Source organism: Chaetura pelagica, unplaced genomic scaffold (assembly GCF_000747805.2).
Source record: "Chaetura pelagica isolate M959 unplaced genomic scaffold, ChaPel_1.0 scaffold153, whole genome shotgun sequence".
NCBI classification, from domain to species: Eukaryota; Metazoa; Chordata; class Aves; order Apodiformes; family Apodidae; genus Chaetura; species Chaetura pelagica.
Window position 1 is genome coordinate 1,153,553 of NW_009952707.1, and position 24,432 is coordinate 1,177,984.

A 24,432-nucleotide genomic window follows, 5' to 3' on the forward strand; every position below is an offset into this window, starting at 1 on the left:
CCCTCCCCCCGCCATGTTTTTTTGTTTGGCTGGTTTTTTGTTTGTTTGTTTGTGGTTGTTTTTTTTTTTCATTCTTCTTCCACCTAAATGCTGGATCATGCATGAGAATCCTTGATTCTTACACCTATTTACCCTGTTGGCATTTCAAATATTGTCAGTGTATTTTCTCCCTTCTTCATTGCATGGTCTTGCTGGCTGTTTTTTAATATGCACAAGTGGGGCATGTCTAAAAGAGTATGTGCAAAAATAAGATGCTGTTTCTTTATATTTAAGGTGTCTGGTAAGCAGAATTTTGAATGTAACAATAGATTAAGAAATTTTGCTTAAGAGTGCTTTCAAGATTTTATGCTTTCTGTGCTATTCACTGTTTTAGTTGTATGATTGATTGCATGTGTTCTCACTTTCTGTATTGTATAAAACATCATTCTTTTTTTCTTAGACATCTTTAGATTTCCAGTCCCCTCTGCCTCTCCCCATTGGCACCACTTACCTTGCTGCTTTTCCTCTTTATGTACTCAGATTTTTTTGTCCACGTTCTGAAGGACTGGGCTGCCCATGTCTGGTTGCTCAGTGCTTGCTTAGGTATTTGTAAAAGAGGCTGTGCTGGGCATTTTTACAAGTCTTTTTTTCTGTCAACTTTAGTGATGAAATTTTAATGAGCACGGGATGCTGAACTTAAAAGAAAAATATTTATCTGCTGGAGGGTTAATTCGGAGCTCCTAAAAATACAAGATGAATCTGAATTTATCCTCTTGAAGGAAAATGCTGAACAAAGGGCTTCTCTTGTCTTTGCTGTCATTACAGCAGTTACGTGATCCCTGAAGCTAGATCCTGTGACCTGCTGCTGATCATAAATCTATCTCAGCTTTGTGCAGAAAAGAAACTTATTGGGAAACAAGTAAATAAGTTTCCTATCCCAGGCTATGTACTTCATCATCTCCTTTTCTATTGTCTATCAATGAAGAAAAAAGTAAAATCCTAATTCTACTTTAAGGTGTAGGCTTATGTCAGATCTAATTCCAGTCCCAGTATGTAATACTATATTTAGACTTACCTGAGGTTCATCAAACTTGTCTTGAAACACCTACTCATGGAACACTGTAGGTAAACTGTCATGCAGGATTGATGAGTTGTTATTCTTAGATTCTGGCACAATTTCTGATGTAACAATGCAATGAAGTAAACAACAACAAAAAAATCACATTAAACTGAAAACTATGAGTAAAACAAAGGACAAAGCCCAAAATCAACATTTGTGCACACACACAGACACATGTATGTCATTCAGAAACATCGTGTAAACTGAAATAGACTTTTGATTTGCTTCAACATGTAGTTCAGTCATTTAATGTGGTTTTACTGATGTACTCTAGCTGGCCTTAATTTTTACCCACTCCCTCATCCAATACATGGCAATTTGGTATGGGGAAAAAAAATAAATATGAAATACAGCTTTGATTGGTCCACTTGGGCTCTTGAATTATTTCGTATCTGAAATAGTTAAGAAATCACAGGAAAAACTTAATCTTTCAGGAAGACCTGTTCAGTCACTTTTTTGTTTGTTAGTACCAGTATTGGGACTATACAGTATCATATTCTTATAGATGGCTGTACCTCTTAATCAGGTTTCCCTTTATTATCCACCAGTGCCTTTAATCCTTAAGTTCCTGGCTCTAAACAGGAGGAGAGAAATTGAGAGGAAGGTAACCTTCAGTTTGGCTGTCCTATCTTGGTGTTACATGTCATTCTGTATAAAATCACACTGTGCAGTGATACTTAGTCTCCTAGAAAAATTCAACTCTCTCCTTTTGCTTGCAGTTGTAAATTGGCTATGCCTGTGGTCCTCTTTATCCCATAATGTATGCTGAAGACCTGGTAATAGGCATCCACTTGGAGAGGATGGATGTTTGGTAGAAAAGGGAGCGATTGTCAAGTTGATTTATGGGCTTTTTTATTATTAGTTTCAATCTTGAAATATTTATTTTACAATTTACTTTTGCTCTTACAATATTCTACTTTCAATTTTTTCTCCCCTTCAGCATTGCTGAAACTAATCCTTTATATTTAGTGTCATTCCATGTTTTTGTTAGCAGCTCTTTAGCTTGCAAGCATTGCTGCTTGTGAGATAAGTGGGTTACTTTGAATTTCCCTGTAATGTTTCTTGAGGGGGCAGAAGGTTGCTTTGTGCTGGCATCTGGCTCCAGACTCGGCTTCTTGCAGAAGCATGTCAGGTCCTTATTTATAAGCAGTATGTTTACTCTCAGGCTTTCACCAGGGATGGCAACTTTTATAACTCTATGTATATTTTTTTTCTGTGATGCCACGGCATGGATTTCACAGGTAAGAAACATCACACTATGGGAAGTGACTGGAAAGAAAAAAGTAAGAACAGAGATCAGACAGAGTGCAAATTAACACGTATTTTGAGTCTGTTGTGCTATTTAATTGGGTTCACGTAGCATAGTGGTTTAAAAAAGAAGCAGGTACGATGACTGGCACTTAGAGGAAGGCACCAGCATTTCCTGCTGCTGATGGGAAGCAATATATTGGTAAACTGTTACAAATCCTTGCTGTGAGCCAAGTTCTGAATCTAGTAATGAACACCGAAATTCATCCCTAGTTTCATTAGATCTCTGATCAGCAAAGAGCAGTGGAAGAGCTAGGTGCTTTCTAAAATTTCAGAAAGCTGATTTCAGAAACCATATATTCAAGTCTACAGCAAAGTAGATACATTCATCTTGAACAATACAAGTTACAGTATTTTATTTCATGCACTTAAGGATACGTCAAACATTATCTGTTTCTTTCTCTAAACCTGAGTGCAGTTATTCAAGTTCTCGATTATCTTTCAGGAGCCCTCAGTTGCTCTCTGTAAAGTTTCCCTTTTTTAAAAAAAACAAATGTTTAAGGTTAGGAAACTGTGGAAATGCCATTGTGTGCCATTTAAAAGCATGTCCCAAATTTTTCAACCTTTATTTTAAAGGTTGTGTCCAGTTCTGGGCTACCCAGTTCAAGAGGGACAGGGACAACCTCTTTTGACTTTTGCCCTGTGATAGGATGAGGGGCAATGGATTCAAACTCAAGCACAGGAAGTTCCACCTCAACACGAGGAAGAACTTCTTTACTCTGAAGGTTACAGAGAACTGGAACAGGCTCTGCAGAGAGGTGGTAGAGTCTCCTTCCCTGGAGACTTTCAGGACCTGTCTGGATGCCTTTCTGAGTGATCTGCCCTAGTTTTTTTGGTCCTGCTCTTGCAGGGAGGTTGGACTTGATGATCTTTGAAGGTCCCTTCCAATCCCTAATATTCTGTGATTAATAAAGCCATTTGCGTGGCTTAAGGTCTGTATTTCACCATACCATCTTTTCCAGTGGAATCTTGATAAAGTGTAACACTGAGATGTTTCAAATATGCTGTTAGATACACTAGTATTAACATTTAATTTAATTGAAGTTAAAGTGCATTTCAGTGACTGCCTGTGTGCTGTATAAGGAAAACAAAAGATTTATTAAAAAATCAAACCAAGTTATCAGTGTTTTTCATTTGGGTCTCATTTGCATTGGTCTGTAATAGAGAAACAGCACTGGTTTCAGTTGTTTTACTGTAGATTGAAGTGTTGTCTGTCAGATCAGAATCTTTCCCATCCTGTTCAGGAACACATTTTGCTTTTCAGAGATAATATAATTATTTTATAGCTTGGCAGTAAAATAATTTTCATTTTTGCCTTCAGAAGTAGCAGGGTTTTCCAGTTGACTCAATGCAATTGAGGAGAGGGATTTGCAGAGAAGAGGGTTTAAAAAAACTTAAAGTGACCATGCCTATGACTGCTGATAGTTAGACCTCAAAAATGTATTTAGAAAAAGCATTTTCTGAGCTGGAGACTACTGGAATGCTGTTTTATTCACTCTATGGCTTTTTGCATCCTATTCTCTGAGGAGAGAATGGTGACCTTCTGGGCCTCTGGAGTCCTGCCTTGGATTTTGAGTCTTTTTTTGGGCATTGAACCCCACTGTATTATGAAACACTTCGTGAAGATATTTTAAGATTATTTGAAATATCTCTAAAAAACTCATTGTGAGCCATGATTTGTTCAGCTTCATGGGGAGCCAGCATGCATTTTAGTGTGCAGAGTGTGCCTTACAAAATTTTATATTATAGCAAGAATTATTGTTCTCTATGACATTTTTTCATGTTAAAGTTAATAAAAATACTGCAATAGAGGCTCAAATTTCATAAGGTTTCTTCCTTTTTCTTTGAATCATTAGTTATGAATGAAATATTGTAATATGTTCAGTTTAATGATTCTCATTTAATTGTTAGAGTTCACTGGATACAGCTATTGAATTGCAGTAATAACGCTGGATATTACAGGATGCTAATTTTACGACTCTCACTGTTTAAGAGAATTAGCACAGACTGGTAGAAAGTGGGTCAGATGCAACTTTATTACCTTCGAGAGCATTGCAACATTGTCCTCAAAGCACTGAATAAAAAGCTTTTCAAAAAGCATCCAGAGCTTTTCATTAGAAAGGTATACTTCTTCTTTGGTTATTTTTAAGATATGTCTGGGAAGAGAAGATTGTCTGGTTTTATTTTTTTTTTTTCATTACAAAAGTAGTGATGAATAAACTTCAAAAGTACTGCTCCAGTGCATGCTAGATTTCATATTACAAAATAGTTTGAAGATGGCTTACTTGTAGACCAGACAGCTATGTGTGTTGATTGAAAGAAAAGTTGTCTGGTTTTATTTTTTTTTTTTCATTACAAAAGTAGTGATGAATAAACTTCAAAAGTACTGCTCCAGTGCATGCTAGATTTCATATTACAAAATAGTTTGAAGATGGCTTACTTGTAGACCAGACAGCTATGTGTGTTGATTTAAAAAACCTATTAATAACAATCTCCTAGGGAAGACTTCAGGATTTGCTGTCCTTCTGTGTGGCGTCTCTTTCTTCACTTACCTCAGTACTAGCAAAATTCAAAGGGAAATCGAAGTCAAACTTTATTCTCATCTGTATTCAGTTTTGGGCCCTGATTTATGGGTTGTGAAGGTTTGTTTTATCTTCCTAGGTAAATTCCCTCCATTAGTTAAAAGTCTTGATGCTGAAATCCTTATTATTGCACAGTCTTGACACAAGGAAATGTGTCTCTTATAGATTTGAGAGCTAAAAACTGCATTTTTCTTGCATAGTAACATTTAGTGCTGAAACTTGAATAAATGAAGACAATTCTTTGAGCATGTGTTTACTGCTACATGTTCTGTGCTCACCATAGGGCTTCAATAAGGTGTGTCTTGGCTTGTGTGTCAGCACCAGTGAATGCATCTGAAATAGGTAAGAAGAAAATAACCAGAAGCAAAGCGTAGTCTGCTGGCTGTTTCAGCAGTCAGCAGAAGTTAGCAGAATAAGGAATGTTGTTCTTATTCTGAGATATGAGAGAGTGGAGCATGTGTGCAGTGTGTTTCATGTCCCAGGAATGACTGGCCATGCAGTTCAAAACTCAGTGGAAACAAGTAACAACCACTAATGGAAATGGACTGTGAGATTTTTATAAGGGCAGTAGGTCCTGAAGATGATGTCCTAGAGTGGCTGGAGGCTGTTCTCTCTTACTTGCCAGTCCTTTGGCCATTGTATTTGATTCCTGCTTTAAAGGGAAAAGGTTGTGAAACAGGATATCAAAAGGAAGTGAACAACAGAGCAGAAGAGAGGGGCCACTGCTGATGAGGAAGGCTGTCTTTCCCAGCCATTCTTTCCCTTCTTTTGCTTGGATTTATCATTCTCCACGCCTTTTTCTCCTCCTGTGTTCATTCCCTCTTCTTTCATCCTGGAGTGTTTTATGTCATTGGGTTTTATTCCTCAGTCCACCTTGCTATTCCTCAGTCCACTTTCCTGGCAGCTTGCTCTTTTTAGATGTTCACTTCCTCGCACTCATTCTATACACCTTCTTTATGTGAGCATGTCTCCTTCAGTTGGGGTCTTCATTTTCCATGTCCTCAAATTCCAGTGTACTCACTCCTCTGATGTTCTATCTTCTCCACCCCAGTATTCACTTCTTCTCACAATCTGCACTCATTGTTCCCATCTCATCATTCAGCTCCCCCTTGCCTTGAGCCAAATTAACTCTTGCCTGGCCCATCCCTCCCTCCTCCCCCCAGCAAGTATTCTGTTCCTTCTCTTGTAGCATATTTTCCTCCTCTTCCTCTCTAACCCCCAGCAGTGCACTTCTTCCCCAGCACAGCCCTTCTCCCCCAAGTCCTTCTCTACTCAAGTGTTACCTCAGTTCTTTTGTATGTTAATCACCGAGTTGCATCCGGCTCCTTGGCTGGGTTTGGAGCAGGGGGAACTTCTCATCTTCTTATCGGAGCCACTCCTGAGGCCCTTCCCCTGCTACCAAAACCCCACCAAACCAAACCTGAACAATCTATTTCACATATACTGTGTGCCCTGTGTATGTCAAATAGCACAATGCACTGTGGATATTTCCTTGTTCTTTATCCCTGTGTCTGTTCTGCCACCCTTCAGTGACACAATCCTTAGAGTGAGTGCAGTCATACACACTCTCAGGTTATACTCATCGTATCAAAGTCCAATACAGACAGTACAGCTGAAGTTTCTAGGTTAAGACAAATATCTGCATGTTGGCACTTTGGAATCTTTCGGAAGATTTATTTGAGCAGACTTTCAGGAAACATCATCCTCTGTGTCAGGTGTGATTCAGAAACCATGTATGACCTATAGAGTTAAAGACTGCAGTCAAATTCAGTAAGAAAAGCTAATTTTAAGCTCTTCAGGTAGCAATGAGGAATTCGTCCCATGTGCGTGAGTGTTATAGGCTGGTGGCATCCTGACTGTGGGAATGCCAGAATATAAATGCTGCCTTTGTCCACTTCTCAGAGTTGTCACTGTGACTGGAGCCTTAAAATTAATTACTAGAGATCTCTCAGTAATTGCTTGATTGAAAAAAAACTTTTTTGTCCCAATTTTTTTCCTCTCTCATGTGTTTGGGGTTATTTTGCTTTAAAGAAGCATGCTCGAATGGTTTCCATTGATAACATTCTCAAACATATCTGCTAAATTTAAGTAGCAGCCATATATATAGATAAATGCAGTGACAAAAAAGGTTGTAGAACTTGTGAGAGAAGTGCCAGTGTCTGTTGATGTCAGAAAGGTAACTCTGGTTTGGTCAAATTATTTCCTTTTGACAGCCTTACCGATAAGGTGTCTTAGAGATCTCCTGGCATCCAGTAGAATTTGTATTTCAGATATTCTAGTAATGTCAGCCTCTAAGAACCTGAATGACTACTTAAAGGATTTCTTTCTCTTTCCTTATCAAGGGAATGGTGCTTAAAAGTGCAAGAGTTTTACAGGGGGTGGGGAAAATACTCTGTAGTGTTAGGCAAAGGAGTTAAAATATTGTGTCCTATACAAAGTAAAAAATACTAATTGCCTTTTTGATGAACTTTATTAAAATTTATGTTTCTTAAAAATTAATTAAAAGGTAGTTTTCATAAAATTGATGCTGATTTCTTAACTTCAACTGGTGGTAAAACTTCCTGTCCAAAATGATAATTTCAAACAGTTTAGCTTCTTTGTGATAGAACATGAAAATTCTCAATATACTGAAGGGTCCAAGGCATGATAAAATGAATTATTTTAAGGCTTTTTGAGTGTATCACCAAATTATAAAAATCAGTTAGCAAAAATATAAATAAGATACAGAGTATTCTATGTTCACCCAGTGGGCATACAAAAAGCACATGTATAGGCTAGATGTTTTAAAGACATTGTGAAACCTACTGTAAGTCTAAAGTTTAAGTACAGAACCTTTTATCAAAGGATATTTGAATTCTTGTTGTGAATTAAAAAATCAACTAATGTTGACTTTTGTTTTGGCATATGTTCTGTAGATATACTTTACTTTTAAATCTTGAAAGTGTTCTCCAACTATATTAGATGACCGAATTTTAAATTAGTTGACTTCACTCATTTACTGTTAGTTATTTGTGTGGCTGTTGCTCAAGTTATATTCTTTCCTTTTGGACTGGAAAAGTAGCATATTTTAAGTAGAATGGCTCAAGTAGCAGCCTGGGAAGCTTTAGGGTAGCTCCATTTAAAACTTCATGGAAACTGTGATGAAACTAGATATCAAAGCTAGCATTTCTATTTACAGTGATGGAATTATCATGGAAAAAATGTAGATTCAGAGGTTAGGCTACAAGAAATTGAAAAGTTTTGCTTTCTTTTGCTTGCTGAGTTTGTTTGGAAAAGATGTTTTGTTTTCCTTGGGTCTTCATAGCCAGAGTCCTTGCTAACATTGCTTACTGGAAGTCTATTTTGAGATTCTTAGTAGAGAGAAATGCAGACTTGAGTCCACATGGAAGGACGTACAGGTTATATATTAAAAAATTGCCCTTCATGTTCTTTATGATCTTCACAAATGTCTAGAATTCTCTTGCCTTTTTCAGTAAGTTTTGCAAACTGCTTTATACAGGACAAGGCAAATCTTGCTCTCCAGGTGGCCTGATGGGCAAAGACTTCTGCCTGGGGGATCTAGAGGGAGCTGTATTCCCCATCAGCTTCCTGCCACATCTCTTGGCATTTTGAAATGGAATTTGCAAATAAACCAGGTTTTTTGTTTTGTTTTGTTTTGTTTTTTAATACTGGTTTCCTTCAACTGTAATCTAAGAGGAATGGTAGATGCTCCAAAGCTTTCTCACAGCTATTTTTTTATGCCAACTCAGCAATTTGCCTTGCATTAAATTTAACAGGATTTGTCTGCACTGCAGTTTAAACTTTCCAATAAATTATTTAGAATCATGATGAATGTGAAATAATATGGGAGCATGAATCGTTGTTCTCATTTGGCAGTGGAGAAAATCTTGATGGAGTTGCTGAGTGCTCTCCCTTCTCTCAAGATATACTGTCATCTGCTACGTTGTTCCTTTGCTCCTCAATGACACACTCCTTTGGCCCAGTGCCTGTCTAATAATTGTTTAATGCTTCAAAAGCTGCCATCTTCAATTGGAGGCAGTCTTTTCAAGCAGTACAAATACCAGCAGATTTGCATACAGTAGAAATAATTGCAAAAATAATGTAAAAAAACCCAACCCAAAACTAAAAAAAAACACAAGAAAATGAGATGCAAAGAGCATTAATGCTTTTTGAAGCTGAAAAAGAAAATCATATACCTAATTGAATTGAAGTGAAGTTTTAGGAAGCTTAAAAATATTTCTGTGGCTAAATACATGGTTTATCAGTTTTATATGCTATAAAATTACTATTTCTCCTGACCTATTGCCCTAATCTGAATCCTTGCTCAAGTGCACAAAGTGGAAAGAGAACAGCAAGGTCTTCTAAAATGGAAGACAAGTTGACAACTCATTTGCCAGCAAATAAACAAGTTGACAACTCTTGTGCCAGCAAATAAACAATGATTTATATTTTTTATTACCATGAACAAGTGCAATGTCAGTACCTGAAAAATGTACTTAGATCCACATGCCATGTAAGTGGCTGTCTCCCTGCCTTGTAGAATTATTGTTACTGTGTGAGCATCAAGTTTAAAACATTTCCCTGTAGCCTATTTTTTATATGAAATGTCTAGGATTACTTTTAGTGATATTTTTGCCCTTGAAACTTCGTGTCTTTGACAGTTCTGAACGTGCAAGTGAATCTTTATAGCACTGGGCCTGGTTTTGTGTTCTCTCATCAGATATCTTTCAGTTTCCAAAGGAATGTTTCTTCTCTTGACCCCTTTTCCATATATACAAATAGATGAAGCTTAAGGAAAACTGTATCAAAGGTTGTGTGACTGTGTGTATGGTTTATATCTCACAGACAGGAACTTACGTACTGAGACTAGCCCTGATGCAAGACAAATCATATTCCACAAATAGCATTACATTTTATTATTAATTATTAATATTATTAAATGTTGTTATTAATACTAGTGCTATTTGTGCTGCACAGAGTTATACAGAAGAGCAAGAACTGAATGAGAACCTCTTGAAAGTTTTGTGTCCAAGATGGATTCTTGCTGAGACCATCAAATTATTGTCTGTGGGAACACTGCGTCCGAGATGAGGAAAGCTGGGGAACTGCTACACACTGAAGGATTCCATTCAGCTAGGAATAAGTCTTATGGCAGCTCAAATTAGAGCATTAGTCCATTGTTAGAAAAGAGATTTGAGGAAATCCTTTTCACCAGAAATTGAGCAGAGAGGTTAGGAACTGACTGTTTTTTACCGGCATCTCTAGCAAACTGGAGACATTGAGAGAGACAAGGAAGAAGGCAATAGGGAGAAGCGATGCAACATTCTTTGACATCAGAGTGGAATGATTTAGCTGTGGGATAGCCAAGAGAAAGGGTAGGCTGGGTAAAAGAAAGAGAGATTTTGTTACTGAGGAAAAAAACCTCTTGTCCTGGCCAAAGATGTCATAAGGCCAAGAAAAATCCTGTCAAGGTTGTTTGGAGTTTGTTTGGTCTACATCTGCACGTTGGTAGAGCTATCTGAAATAAGTAGTGGATGACTTCTGAAATTTTTATCTAGACTGTCCCTTTGCTTCAGCAATTATATCTCCCAGAAGAGAAGAGCAGGAGAAAACAATGAAGTTACAGGAAATCTCAATGGTCTACTAAAAAGAGTATTGTCACATGTGGACATAGATGGCTTTCCAGGAGAATGACCAAATAGATCATAGGAACAGAAGTATGTCAAATTAAATAACATAATTTGTGCTGTAGTTTCTTCCTACAAGCCTGAAAAGATCAGTTGTTATGCAGTGATAAAGCAATAACTTTACAGGTTGCCTGGTATTCAGTTGACCCTGAAATGAAGTGTTGTTTTATGCAACTCTGTCTCAACTTTCACTAATCCAATCTTCTCTTGACTTCATATACAAAATCTGAGTAACTGGCACTATTATTGTACACCCCAGTAAAGGCTTTGGAAAGTGTTTGATGGCAGGAGATGTTGTTAGTTCATATCCTTAAAAATATATTGAGCATGTGAAGTACTCTTTGCTTCTCTCTTAGATGGTCTTACAACAGCCAGGAATACTCTGCAAAGCCTCAGGCATCATGCAGGCATGAACACTTCAGCAGAAAAGAGATCAGTAAATCCAGTTTAAGGCAGTCAAAATTACCATTTTACTGCATACTGTAGAATTGGATTTTCTGTTGATTTTGCAGATGTACATTCATAGTCCCTGAGGTGAGAATGGTACAGTAATTGCAGTGTTCAAGATTCCATCACAAACAGGCCTTTTTAAGTTGTGGTGTGCTGCATTTCTCGAAATGATGCTAGGATTAAACTAGGCATGGTGTCAAATCTAAGGAACCAGACATGCTGCACAAAATGCATTATTGTTTGTGGTGCTGCACAGTGCTGTAGACACTATGTTCAGGGATCATCTATGGTATTTTCTTGAAAAATGCCATGCTCTCTGAGTGAACTGTCCTCTGCTGCACTGCTGCTCTGCTAACTCTCCTCTTTATATTAAAACAGTAATGGGGGCGATTAATTTAATCTAGAACAATGATCACTGAAGTTTTACCAGGTATAACCTAAGTTAGCAAATCTGTATGCTGAAGATGGATTTTATTTCAAATAGGTTTCAGTTTATGGTCAGAAACATAATTGCAGCAGGTTACTTTGGTTATCACAAGTTTTCTTACCTACCTGTCTCCAGTTGAACTAGGTGTTAATTCTGGCAATTTTTTAATGTTCCTATCAGTGTGAAAATGGCTTTTCTGTCTGTGCCATATGTACCCATTACAGTAGAAATTCCTATTATTTAAGTTACTGGCTATGATAGGGGAAAAGTGTTTTCCCTGCTTTTTTGTTATATTTTTAGAGTTTAATACTATTTTCAGTATCATTGATGAGTTATCTTTTCAGTAGTTTCCTGACTAAAAAACAAACCATCAAAATATAAGTATAAAATATGTTCCTATTTTTAAAGGGATTATTTTAGAAATGGCAGAGCATTATTCGTGAGTTCTGGATAATTTGCTTGAAGATATTGTTGAAATTGAGGGGTAAACTCTGTCTGAATTATCCTGTTAACAGCAGAACTCTTGTTGACATAAGCTTCAGCCCAAGGGCTCAGTAGCATCCCAAAGGGGCTTGACTAGTGACAGCTGAGAAATACACAAATTACAGAGAATAAATAGCCAGTTTTGAAGGGAGTGTTGAACAGATTCTTGGCCTGACACTTAATCATTTCCAAAAATTACATTTTAGGTATTGTATTGTACATTAATCCTAAGAGTACCTGCATAGCTACCTAATAGTTCTGTGTTTCTTTGGTAGGATGAGGCCCCACCTATGTTCTGCCTGGTATTCTTTTGGAAAAAAATAACTAAGATTTCTCTGTAAATATTCTGCAACATATACTTTAATACAGTTGTGATTCCAACTGTTCATCTCCCCAGGAGATAAAAATCTACATTGTTTCTGTGGGTGAACTGACTGGTAAGTGCACAGGATTATTATGTAGGACATGCCTCCAGAGTAAGAGGACCAGGAGAGCTAGGGGATGGATCTACACCGTGCACACTGCTTGGAATAGGTGAGCCTTTCCAGGGCAGGGAGGAGTGATGACAAATAGCTGTTGTGGCCATGCAGGGTATTCCTTCCTTTCTCCCTAGAAAATAAATGCCTCTTCAACATGTGCCAAATTACAGTTCTCCTGAAGGAGGCTTGAAAAACTATACTGCTTGCTCAGGTCTGTCCCTGGAGTCAGGTTCCAGGCTCCTCAATATGTATATTTGGCATTTCTGTTAGTAAACTTGTTTGTTATTGTGTTGTTCCTGGCACAGATGCAAAAATGGGAACACATCTGCTCAAGACAATCTCACTTAAAATTAATCCTCTTTTGACAAGTATTTAACCCTTTTAACTGTCCTATTTGATTCATTAGGGACTGAAAACTATGTCACCCTAATCATAAAGCCTAACTAATTGCTCACATCCAGTTGTGTATAGTTACAATAGATTGCAGGCTTGATTTAATTGTGTGTTCTATATTATTTTGTGGAATACGAAACAGTGAGCTACCCCTTGGTTAAGGTGCTATTTAGCAGTTGGATTTATAATGGATCCCATCCTCCTTAATGCCGTTACATTCAATGAGAATACTTACATTATATGGTGCCATAAGTCATGAGTAGGAGCATCTATGTCTTGGCTTCCATAAACATAGTGCTATTTACCACAGGTATACACATGAAATAAAAAAATCCAAGGGACTGTAAGTACTGTGGTAACTGCCTGGAATATTTACTAGACAACCTGCAGATTCTGGTCACCCTATTCCTTTTAACATAATTTACGGGAATTGAAATAACATTTTTTTAATGTGAAAGGAAAATTAAGGAAAATCACAAAACAGCTGTAGACATTTCATCTGAGGTGGTAGATAATTTTCATTCTTAGTCAGCTGATTTTAGTAGATTTTGAGTTTTTATGGACTGTAAAATACTTCCTCTGAACCAATTATGTCTGTGGTGTGATTTTATTATTTTTTTTTCTGGCTTAACTTTCAAGTCTTAAATTATTTTTTTCTCCTTTTATTAAAATCAATAGCTTTGTATCTTAACATCTTCCCTGTATTTCTCCTGCAGTTCAGTACTTGAAGTGCTTTTTCTCAAAGTAGTTTGTTGTTTTTTCTGGTTGTGTCCAAGTGATTTGGCAGTGAGCAAATTTGGACAGTTTTTTCCATGTTCTGTGTAAAGGCTGTTTTTTAAATGTTACTGATGACTGTGAAGTGTTTAGAGCCAGCTATCTGTCTTGCCAAATTGTTAAAGCTATCATCCCCCCACAGGCTGCTGGTTCAGTATTCCTTGTGGGAGGATACTACATTTTCCAGTGAACTTCTGTTCAAAAAAAGATTTTCCAGCTTGGTGATGGGAGATACTGCTATATGTCATTCCATTTCCTCCATCAAAGGATGATCCTGAAACACCAGCTTTAAAAACGGACTTGCTACAGTGAATTTTCCATCTGAAATATGTTAATATTTATGAATGTTTGAAGGACCTTGGTTGTTCCTCTTCACATTTATGAGGAAAAAATATTCTCATCTGTGGAGAGTTTTGGAAATACTTTTAGGTCTTTTGTTGCCATCCTTTAGTTTTATGGCTCATGGTTCTTGTAGGTAGTTAGTCCGAAGCATGTTATTTTTATGATTTCACACACAAATACCTAGATTTAATCACTGTTGGTTGAGTTTTAACTGTGCCAGAGAACACAGTAATGTGTACTGTTAATACACGTATGCTATATGCTTCATTTCATCCATTTATAAAGAGCATGGGACAATATTTGCTGAGTAAAACTAAAAAGAGATGAGACAAACTTCTGTCAGAATTTCTTTCTGTGCAGGAAAAAGGACCAGAGGATCTCTCAACGTCCATTCAGTTCTGCGGTCTTTGATTCTTTCTTTGTCAAATTATTTTTGGTTTTCCAACAGAGGAGCTCAAAGGTGCAGTTTATAAACACTCAGTGGTTAGTCAGCACATGGATTTTGAGGGCAGGGATTTAATATTCTAAGAAACCTGTTACAGTTTCTGACAGTCATAAAAATATCTCAAGAATAGTTCATTCTGTTGAAGGGAAGGTGGAAGAGTTGCAACCAGTAGAAGAAAGTTCTCTGTATTTGGTGGATTTATTTTTATTCTAGTACAAATAATTTCTGACCTCAAGAATTTGTGATATTTAGACAAGTGGGAAAAATCAGATTCTCTGAAAGCCCTTACAGTCCTGTTAATGTTCCTGTGCCAGCAGGCAGAACTGGAGACTTCTTTAGTATCTTTCATGTTGTAATATTCAAAAGAGTTGGTAAATACTGACTATGTCCATATTACCGTATTCTTCTGGGTTTTGCTTTTAAACAGAGATCAGCTGTCTCTGAAGGAAAGCAATCTGGTTCTGCCATCCTTTTGAAATCTATATGGAGAATATACTGTAAAAGGTTCACAGCTTGTTCTTTGCATAGCAGCCTATGTTGCATAAGATCACAATATTCTTCATATTAATGCTTTCTCATTTACCATCCACAAACAAGTAATTGAAAGTTGAATTTCTTTAGTAAACTTGCTGTTGGAAGACTTGTGGTACACAACTATGAGTAAAAGTGCCTTCACTTCAACAATTAAAAGGATAGTGCTTCACAGGAGTATTTCATGACTAAAGCGTTGTTACTATTAAAAACACAAATTCAAAGGTTAGTAATATTTTAAGAATGACACATTGGCACAAAAAACTAAAATGATACTGTCGTTGTCAAGGAAATGGACCTGAGACAGTTGTGCATGAGCCAACTCAGGTGAATTTATACCACCTCAGGGTCTGGGTAAGTAAGGGCAGTGTGCAGGGTGTGCCCAACCACAGGCGTGAACATGCTTGGTGCTTCTGGGCTGGACAGCTGCAGTGTGAGGTAGGTAGGGGTGGCATGTAAGGGAATTGCAATTCATTCAAAGCACTGCAGCATGTTTCCTCCACTGCAGATCTGTTATACTGTACATAGCAGCTTGTCCTACTCTGCATGAACTTCATTTAACAACTTAAGTGGACTTAAGGTCTCAGCCTTTATCTGTCAGGTGTGCTAAATGGCTGGGGTACAGGATCACTAAATAGTTATTTGGTGTTCCAGGCAGAAGACAATAGCTGACAGGTCCCTTCCTCTGGCATTACTGAGCTCTCTGATCTTCCAAGTGAAATGCAGTCAAAACTGCTAGGATGAACTTGCCTGTGAATTACTGCTACTCTTCACTTCTTAAGCTGGAAAGACCACTTCTTTGTCATTTCCACCTTAAACATTAAACAGCTACAAACTCTTCTCCCAGTCCTGTACTGTAGGCTGTCTTGCAAGTAAATCAGTCATGCTGCTCCCAGAGCTGGAGGCAGTGGTACATCTGCACAACTCTCTGTGTGCAGACACAGCAGATCATTAGGGCAAGCCCTGGTGGCTGTGTGAGCTCTGAGCTGCACAGTATCTCTGTGTCCTTGGATGCCTTGGTGCCCTTTCCTTGTAAGACAGAGACTTTACTTGCTGAATGGTAAGACCCAGTTGTATACTTGATAATACTATGCTAGTGGATATTTTAGGCCTTCAAACAGAGAGGTTTTAACAGTGATTGGTCATGTACTAGTGAAATGCAAAGTGGCTACCAAGAGAAAGAAATTACTGGATTTTAGTGAAGTGAATAGTGAAGAACCTATCAGAGATATGCCCTGGTACTGATGCTGATTTTGTTCAGTACACTGTAAACCAAAGGGATCAATGAGTTCCAAAACTAAAATAGCAGAAGGGTGGAGAAAAATAAGGATACGCATGTTGTGTGTAGATACATCCAAGAGGAAACAGAGACAGACCGTATGCAATTTTACAATTGTTTGATGTCAGCTAATTTCAGAAGGGTTTGTGAGTGCTGGTGTATGTTAAGTATATCTGTTTCACATCATTAGGGAAGGATAGTCTTGATGAGAGCAAAAGGATGGAGAATATTTTCATTAGGGAGTGATCACAGTGGAAACAGTGGTCACATGGATACACAGAACAGATTTGGTGTGAGATGAGGAGTAAAAATTTACGTTAGTGGAGTATTTCAGCACCTGTGTTCAAGGTGGCTGATCACAAGGTAGCAACATCTTATTTCCGAACTGTAACCAAACAATTCATGCAGCTCTGGCACACACCAATACCTTTCAAAAGTGGTGTTGCATGACTGTCTTCCCTGGGAATATGCTTCCCCAATGCTTATCTAGACATCCCTTTGTTTAAGGGTGGCATGTATTTGGGGATAACTTGTACCAAGGCCTCTAATTAATGGCTTTTGATGTAACTGTAAAGAAGGATCTTAGATTAGAAGATAATTGCTAGTCCCTCTCTTTGTTAAGGTAAGAACAGATTAAACAAAGACAAATCTTTGTTAGGGTTCAATACAAAAAAAAACTTTTTCTGAAGCGTGAATGCGGCACAGCAATTTTAATTAGTTTTCACAAATGCTTTCAATTAACACCCACACTGTTTACTTTTGAGCTGCGGAGAAGTTCCACTCACATAGCAAATAAAGAAAATAAAGGAAATGTGAAGTAAGTTTTCATGAGCAGCTTAACAAAAACACTGAGAATAACTTCTTGTCAGTTGGTCATTTTAGGTCTCAGAAGGTTATTTGCTTTTGCTGTGTGGTTGGTTTGGGATTTTTTTGCTTTTCTGAATGGTCTAACAGAGGAAGAAAAACAACTGAGTTTTTGAAAGAGATGTTATGAAACTTACTAGCTGTTTGTGTTTTGGTTGTTTTAATCACTGTGATTTGTCTGTGATGAAAGACTGGAACACTGATTAATCTCCAGTTTGCAGTATGTGAACTGTGACCACTTGTTGTTTACCTCTTTGAGCATTTTGTCTCTCTCTGTTTATGACATTATGACTTTTTTATTTTTCTGGTTTGAGTTCCCTAATTGGAATTGCAGCATGTGGTTCAGGTTTCCATTCTTCATGTAAATGGCACATGGAGCTCTGGTAGGAAACCTTGCAAGTTCCTTTGACAGCAGCTTTGCCAGTAGCTCTTCTCATGAACATACAAACCTCTTTAAGTGGAAGTATTGTACAGAATGCAAGTGGTCAACGACTTCATAAAGGTGGGCAAAGATTTGAATCACATGAAATTAGCTGTAACTATACTCCAACTTTAGAAAGCAGTTGTGTTGTCATGTAGACTTATTTTGTACTTTATAGATTGAAGTAGCAGCTAGCCAGTGCTAGTAGGGTGGTGAACATCAGGGGCATCCTTTGGTTTGGCCAGATTTAATGTAACCTGTTGGTTCGTGTTGTGGATCAAGTCTTGGGATCAAGGCAGAGTCCAAAACATCCATGTTATTTTGATCTACCTTGCCTTTTCTCAGTGTGGCACAGTGGCTATAATTGTAGTCTTCAATGTTGGTGACAGGAGTGAGGACCTGGGAAATGCATCAGTCTGGCTGTTTGACATGTGTATGTATTTATTAGTCTGATTTACAAAACATCTCAGAAATTTTATGTTATGTGGCAGTTTGTTTAGGCTACTTAACTCTTTCCAACGTGGGTAGCATGTCCATGTTTCCTTTGTAGAGTACAATTTACATGTTTGTAATTGTAACAGGGCAGACTTAGAAAGGGGGCCGATGTGCAGCCCTTGAAGATGGAAGAGTCACATACTTGGAGGAGCTTTTTGCTATTCAGCTTTCTGAGGCCTGTGTCTGAGGTTTTTTGAGCTTTGGAAAGATTGCCAACATTTCTATGTAATAATGATAATTATCTTAAAGATTTGGATATTGTAACACTGAGCTTACTACCTTCTGGAGCAATCTCCTCCTGCAACAATAAGAAAATAGCTATATAATAACCCTCTAAGGTTAACTAAGATGAATACCATATAGGAAAAAGAGATAATTACCCAGTCTGAAGTTGTCAAGTGGTTTTCAATAAAACATATTGCAATATGCAGACAAGGTAGAAATGTAATGCTCATAGTCAGAGAGAATTTAATAATGGAATTTCATTATGAAATTTAGCTCCACAAGAGGCATTATTTTGAATATGCTAAAAGGCTTAAATCTGCAAAATCAGAGAGTAACTACTCTGAAAAATGTGCATATACTGTAAATCAAATTGCAGATCTTTGCAAGTCAGAATTCAGTCCAAGGAAATTAGCATGTACCTGTGCAAAATTGTTATTCACAATGAAAGGTCAATTTGGCAGAATTGGATAAGGAGGTGAAGTTCTGTAATAAATGCAGCCTAGTAGGTTTAGGGTGCTGCAAACCACATCAGGGCTATCTAAGTGAGATACAGAGAGTACTTTGTGCCAGCAGACCTTCATAAAAAGTTCTTATGGAAAAGACCTTAAAATTCGTAAGCAGCATTTTATATACATGTCAGGATTCAGAAGTATAATGTATATAAGAAATTACTTTTTTGTTGTTGTTGTTGGAAGCTCTTAATGAAGAAGACATTTGAAATTTATTGCATTTATTGAGAAAAATGAAGGTATCTCAAAAATGTGATGGGGAGGGCCTGCATGCAAATAAATGCCTGTATGTGTGGTTTTCCACACGAGCATTAAGTTTGAAACGTCCTGAGTTATACTTTGTGAGCAGTGGCTGATGGGTTCTGAGGGTGTCTCTGCTTTGACCTCAGGTGTTAAAGCATTGCTTTAGAAGGTGAATTTTGAAGAAAAGAGCTAAAATTAAGTCACAAAAGATACAACAAATGACACTAAAGTTAATGTAATCTTGACCAGAACACAAATTACGAACAAAGCTGTTGTAAAATGTCTAAATACTTGTAACAGAAACTGTAATAAAAGAATGTTCTTTAGAACTCATTTGCCTAACACTCGGTGGCAAAAATGTAAGTTAGATGCTCTTTAATTTATTTTTTTTTCAAGTTAAGTCATTGTCTTGCCCTATGGAAATATTCTTTAGTGGGATCTCCTAAGATTTAAATAATTTCAGTGCCCAGTTTCTGCTTTTGATTTCAGCCCATCTTCTGTGACAGCTAGCATCTGTGCTCAGCAGTGTTGGGTGTTGTGTCCAGAGAGAGGATTTCTACTTGCTGAGTTCCAGGCAGCAGGTCCAGAAATGCTCTGCATTTCCTTGAGGCTTTCTCAGCTCTGCTTTTGCTGTCAAGATGAGAACTCAAACTGGTAGCCCACCCTGCTACCTGTAGTCTGGAGCAGATACTGTCCTTCCCTGGAAACTCCAGCTATCTGCAGTATAAAGCAGGAAGCTGGAGCAGTCCACTCACCTGAGCCTCCAGCTGCTCCATCGAGTGTCATTTTGCTGGTGTCAGTGGGTTTTTGTCAGATCTCAACACAGTGAAAAGAGACTTTCGCTTCTTAAAATATCAAAAAATACTTGCACCAGTATGGACTGTTACTGGGAGGCAGAAAAAGCTAGTCTGTGTTCCTCTGTGTGCATGTTTTATTCAGCAAGGCTTCCATCCTGCTGGGGAGCATATTAATATCCATATTAACATACTTTAGTTTTAAAATAACATACTCCAAATTAAGCAGAATTTAACCAAATCTTTCCTTGACTTCTAGTTACAATGCTGTTCCTATATTGTGAATTGAAAAGGCATTACGAGTTTTAGTTTCAAGGTACTGACTGGGTTATTTTTAATGTCTTGCCTTTTTTTTAAAAAAAAAAAAAAAAAAAAAAGCAGAACCTTAAGTGTTGTTGCTAGAGTCCCTCACATGTTTCTGATGCAAAAAGGCAGGGCATGAACAGCAATTGTAATGTAACAATTAAAACCCAATTTAAATTTAATGTAAAAATTAAAACCCAAACCTCTCCATTTAATGGAGAGATTTGTGATTGGATGCCTACAGAGAACATTTCTATAGGAACTGATTAAACACTTGGAATAGTTTGTTGTCTGCTGATATATTTCATATAAAGATACAAATTGTATGCCAGTGTGTTATCTTAATACTTAGAATTTGGTATTTTTAGGAAGCAGTGGATTATATTATTATAATAAGCAGTCCTTTACTTGGAGATCATGCATATTGGATTTAGACGTTTTCTACAGCTACCAAACGTCACAGTCCTAGCACTGTGTTACTCCTAAGAAGTAGTCAAATTTGTTGGGAAAGAAGCAAGCCAGAATTTGTTGCTTTAATTTGAAAATGTACATAATGGATTCTTAAAAAAACTAAACACAGCAGTTTTTATCTTTGGATAGAAAAAAAAATAATCCTGCAGCTCTTACGGCATTCAAACCAAATTATTTCTGATTTGAATGGGTGCTTTACCGGAGTAAGAACTAGTTGGATTTTGTCCTTATTTTTAGGAGGTTTCAAGAGGAGAAGTTGCAATGTCCAAGTTACTCAAATTATGTGAATTAAACCCTGTGACTTAAATAGCACAGTAGATATCTACCAGATTGTGTCAAACAAACTTGGAAGTGGTCTGTGAGGTGACATTCCCCTTGGAGTTCAGTGGAAGTGCACTCTGAAGGCTCTTCTTTGCACGCTCGGTTGATGATGGGACAGGTCTCCTTATGCCTGGTCAGCAGAGTCTGATGGATATGAAAGGTAATATATTGTGTTTGGCAGAATTTTTAAGATCATGTGGCATAATCTTAGGGCATGAGAGAGCTGGCATTTACAAGGGCTAATTGCAACTTGCATTTGCTGTCACATATGATGTTGCATTCAGGACTTGGACACCTAACTTTTTTTTTTTTTTTTTTTTTTCCTAAAAAGCTCTCACTGACTTCAGTAATTTAACCTTGTGAAATTTTTACTTTGAAGTGGTTTTGTCCAATCTATTGGGATTGCCAGCAACATATTAACCATTAGAATAATGAACAAAAGTTACTCGTTTTGGTATAAATTTGCTTATTTTTTGTTTGTCTGTTGACACAAGCATCTTGTGTGAATGCAGCTCTGCTGATATGGAAACAAGTCCTTTTTGAGAACTAATCCCATCCAAACCCTACTGCCCAGGCAGGCTGTGTTTCTCCTTGGTATACTGGGTGCTGTGTTGCTCTTGCTGTGGTGAATTGCATTCTTCTGCATGTGGCAGCCCACCTTTGATAGGACAAGAAAATGGCAGGTCACACCCCATATGATTACTGACAGTCAAGAAATCAGTCTTTCTGATGTGGAATATGGAAGTACCATTTTGGATCTGATGTGAAAGAGCTGTCAGGTAGAGTAAGAATCATTCATTGAAAAGAAGAGCTGGAAACTCTACATTTGGACCAGCTAAAAAAAAATGCACCATGGAAGGTGGTGGGTTTGGTTTTTTTTCTTAACTGCAGTTGCATTTGTAGAGTGAGATCTCAAAAGGAGAAATAGTGTTATTGCTGTCCTGACCCTCAAGGATGCTCTCACAGTATCAGGTTTGGCACATGCACCTACTGTCTTGCTCCCAAGGAAGTAATTCTATGCAATGAGTGTAAAATCAGATTCTAATTTCTGATATAGTTTTAATAAAAACAGTTTGGAATGCAAGGCAAACTCCTATTTATTATAACTAAAAGCTGTATTTTAATGCTCCCTGGCACTCTTTTAAATAAATCTTTAGTAGTGAATGTTATTAATGACCTCTTGTGCATTTGGGCTTGAATTTCAGAGGTGCCTTCCAACCAGAAGTATTCTGTTTACTTTATGTTTCCCCTTCCTTTTGAAGCCTTGTCCTCAACTTCTTTGCTCTTAGAGTGAGTTTTGTTTCAGAGAGGAATATAGTAAAATATTTTCTGTATGTTTCTAACTGCATATTTGCATATTCCATTTTTATTGTGACTTATGTGACTGATTTCTTCTGAATCCACTCCAGGAATAATGTAGTTACACTTGGACTGTTGTCTTTTAATTGGCAGTTTCCTTTTCCTTATGAATCTGTCATCATAACATGAACTGCCGTGCTGTTTCTTGGGGTTAGGATTATTTTTCAAGTTTATAGTAGAGCGACTGGTTTGCTGTAGCTTACGGTTATAGAAACACAGAGTGTTTCTAATGTGCTCTTCAGATTGTATTTTTCTAGATTTATACAGTCTGCTCTGGCATTGTTCAGACATTTAGTTTCTTTTTCTGAATAGTGATTTTCCTGTTCCATACACGTCTAATAAAAAGATCAAAAGTAAGTAGTGTATATTGGGGGGGAAGCCACTGGGATTACAAAACAGCTACTACCCAGCTGGGACTAGAATCCATTTCTCAGGCACTTCTCTTTAACATTTAAAGGTCAATTTACAAATGAATCCAGGAACACCAAGAGATGAAATTAGGAGCTCAGAATTTTGGCAGTGGTTATTTCAGCAGTGTCAACTCTAATGCATGGTCTTGGTGCTTGTGTATGTCTCACTTTACGGCCTCTTTCTAAATTTATTGCATCCAAATAAACATCAGAAGTCCTTCTTGCATCCAATGCAGTATGAATATCAGATTTCAGTGGCAGTGCTTGTTCCTGATCATATTTAACCATTGTTGTCATCACATTGTTGTGGCCATAACATACCCAGTAACAGTCCCTAAATGGGAAGCATTCATACACAGTAAAAAAGAGTGGAACAGTGTTCCTGCTGAGATTAATTCAAGCATCCAGCAATGAGAAAGTTGAGCAGAATAATTAAGATTAAATAATTTCAGGTCTCTGTTTAAAGGTATTTTTCAGATTTAAACACCTAAGTGTTGCCATGAAGAGATAGCAGCCTATGTACCTTTGCTTTGTTATTTATAAGGCAGTTGGTAACTTTTTTTTTTTTTTTTTTCAATGAGTCCTGCTCTGCTGCATACACTTAAATTCATTTAAGAGCTCGAAGGAATATTCACCTGAGAGCAGATGTATTTTATTTTTCATTCTTTATGTTAACACCTTTAGTAAGCTTTTCTGTGTGTTCAGAGGTAAGCATGTGAGTCTCTCCCATTGTTACGGGAATGGAAGGGCTCTGTTTAATTCCTTTGTGTGCTGCATTTCTGTTGACATTGACAAGAGCTCTGGATATTGCTGCCTCTTAATCCTGACCCAGTGATGTGGATGAGCTCTTGCATCTGCACAGATGTCTATGGGCTCTGTATGGGCCATGTCTCAAAATACAGAATCACAGCCTCAAGGAAATCATGCAGTCTTAATGTGCTGTCCTGGGATTTGGGAGACCCAGGGTCTATTCCTCCCCTGCTGCAACTTCTGGTGTGACCTTGTAGATTCATCTGGAATCTCAATTTATCTCTTATCTTGCAAAGTGTTGCGAGAGACCGTAAGACAGAAATTGAGTTCTGTCTTTGAATAGTACTCAGTAAATAACATAATAAAAGGGATATAGAAGGGATTTACAGGCCTTTTTATAAAGACATTACAAGACAATAGTATTAACAAAAATTAACATATATAGTCTTTCTTCCTCCTGTATCCCCCTCCTCTGTAATAACATGGTGTTCAGCTGCTACACTCCCAAAAGATTATTTTAATTGTCCTTCCCATGCTATTGGGATTTATTAAGATGCAGCAATATTCCTAGGTAGGACTTAATGATCTGGAGGGTGGTACTGCACTTTCATGGCTGGGATTGGAGCTATGCATCATTTAGAAAAAACCCAAAATGAACCCTAGTAGTTTACATGTCTGTTAGATTGCTCAAAGAATAGCAGCTTGTACAGGTCTCTTCTGCAAAGCCTGCTTTGTGTTGGGAGGAGTGCTAGTTTATTGATTACTGTTTTGAAGTGGAATTATTTACTAGTGCATGGTTCTCATGCAGTGAGATTTCCAGGACGTTACAATCAGCAAGAGGATTCAGTGAAGTGTCTGCCTGAGCCCTTTCCATGCATAGGCATGTTTGTGAGAAGACCTGAGAAGGGATCAAAAGGGATCAAAGCAGCCCCCATCAAATAATTTGAAAGCAATGTGTGCTTCCCACTCTTCTGTACTAGATTCTCCT

At 37.6% G+C, this 24,432-nt stretch overlaps 1 protein-coding gene across 1 annotated transcript in view; it reads left to right on the forward strand.

Moving 5' to 3' along the window:
* The window catches only part of GALNT18 (polypeptide N-acetylgalactosaminyltransferase 18), a 216,691-nt gene that overhangs the window by 117,400 nt on the left and 74,859 nt on the right, over positions 1–24,432 (forward strand). The window lies entirely within an intron of this gene.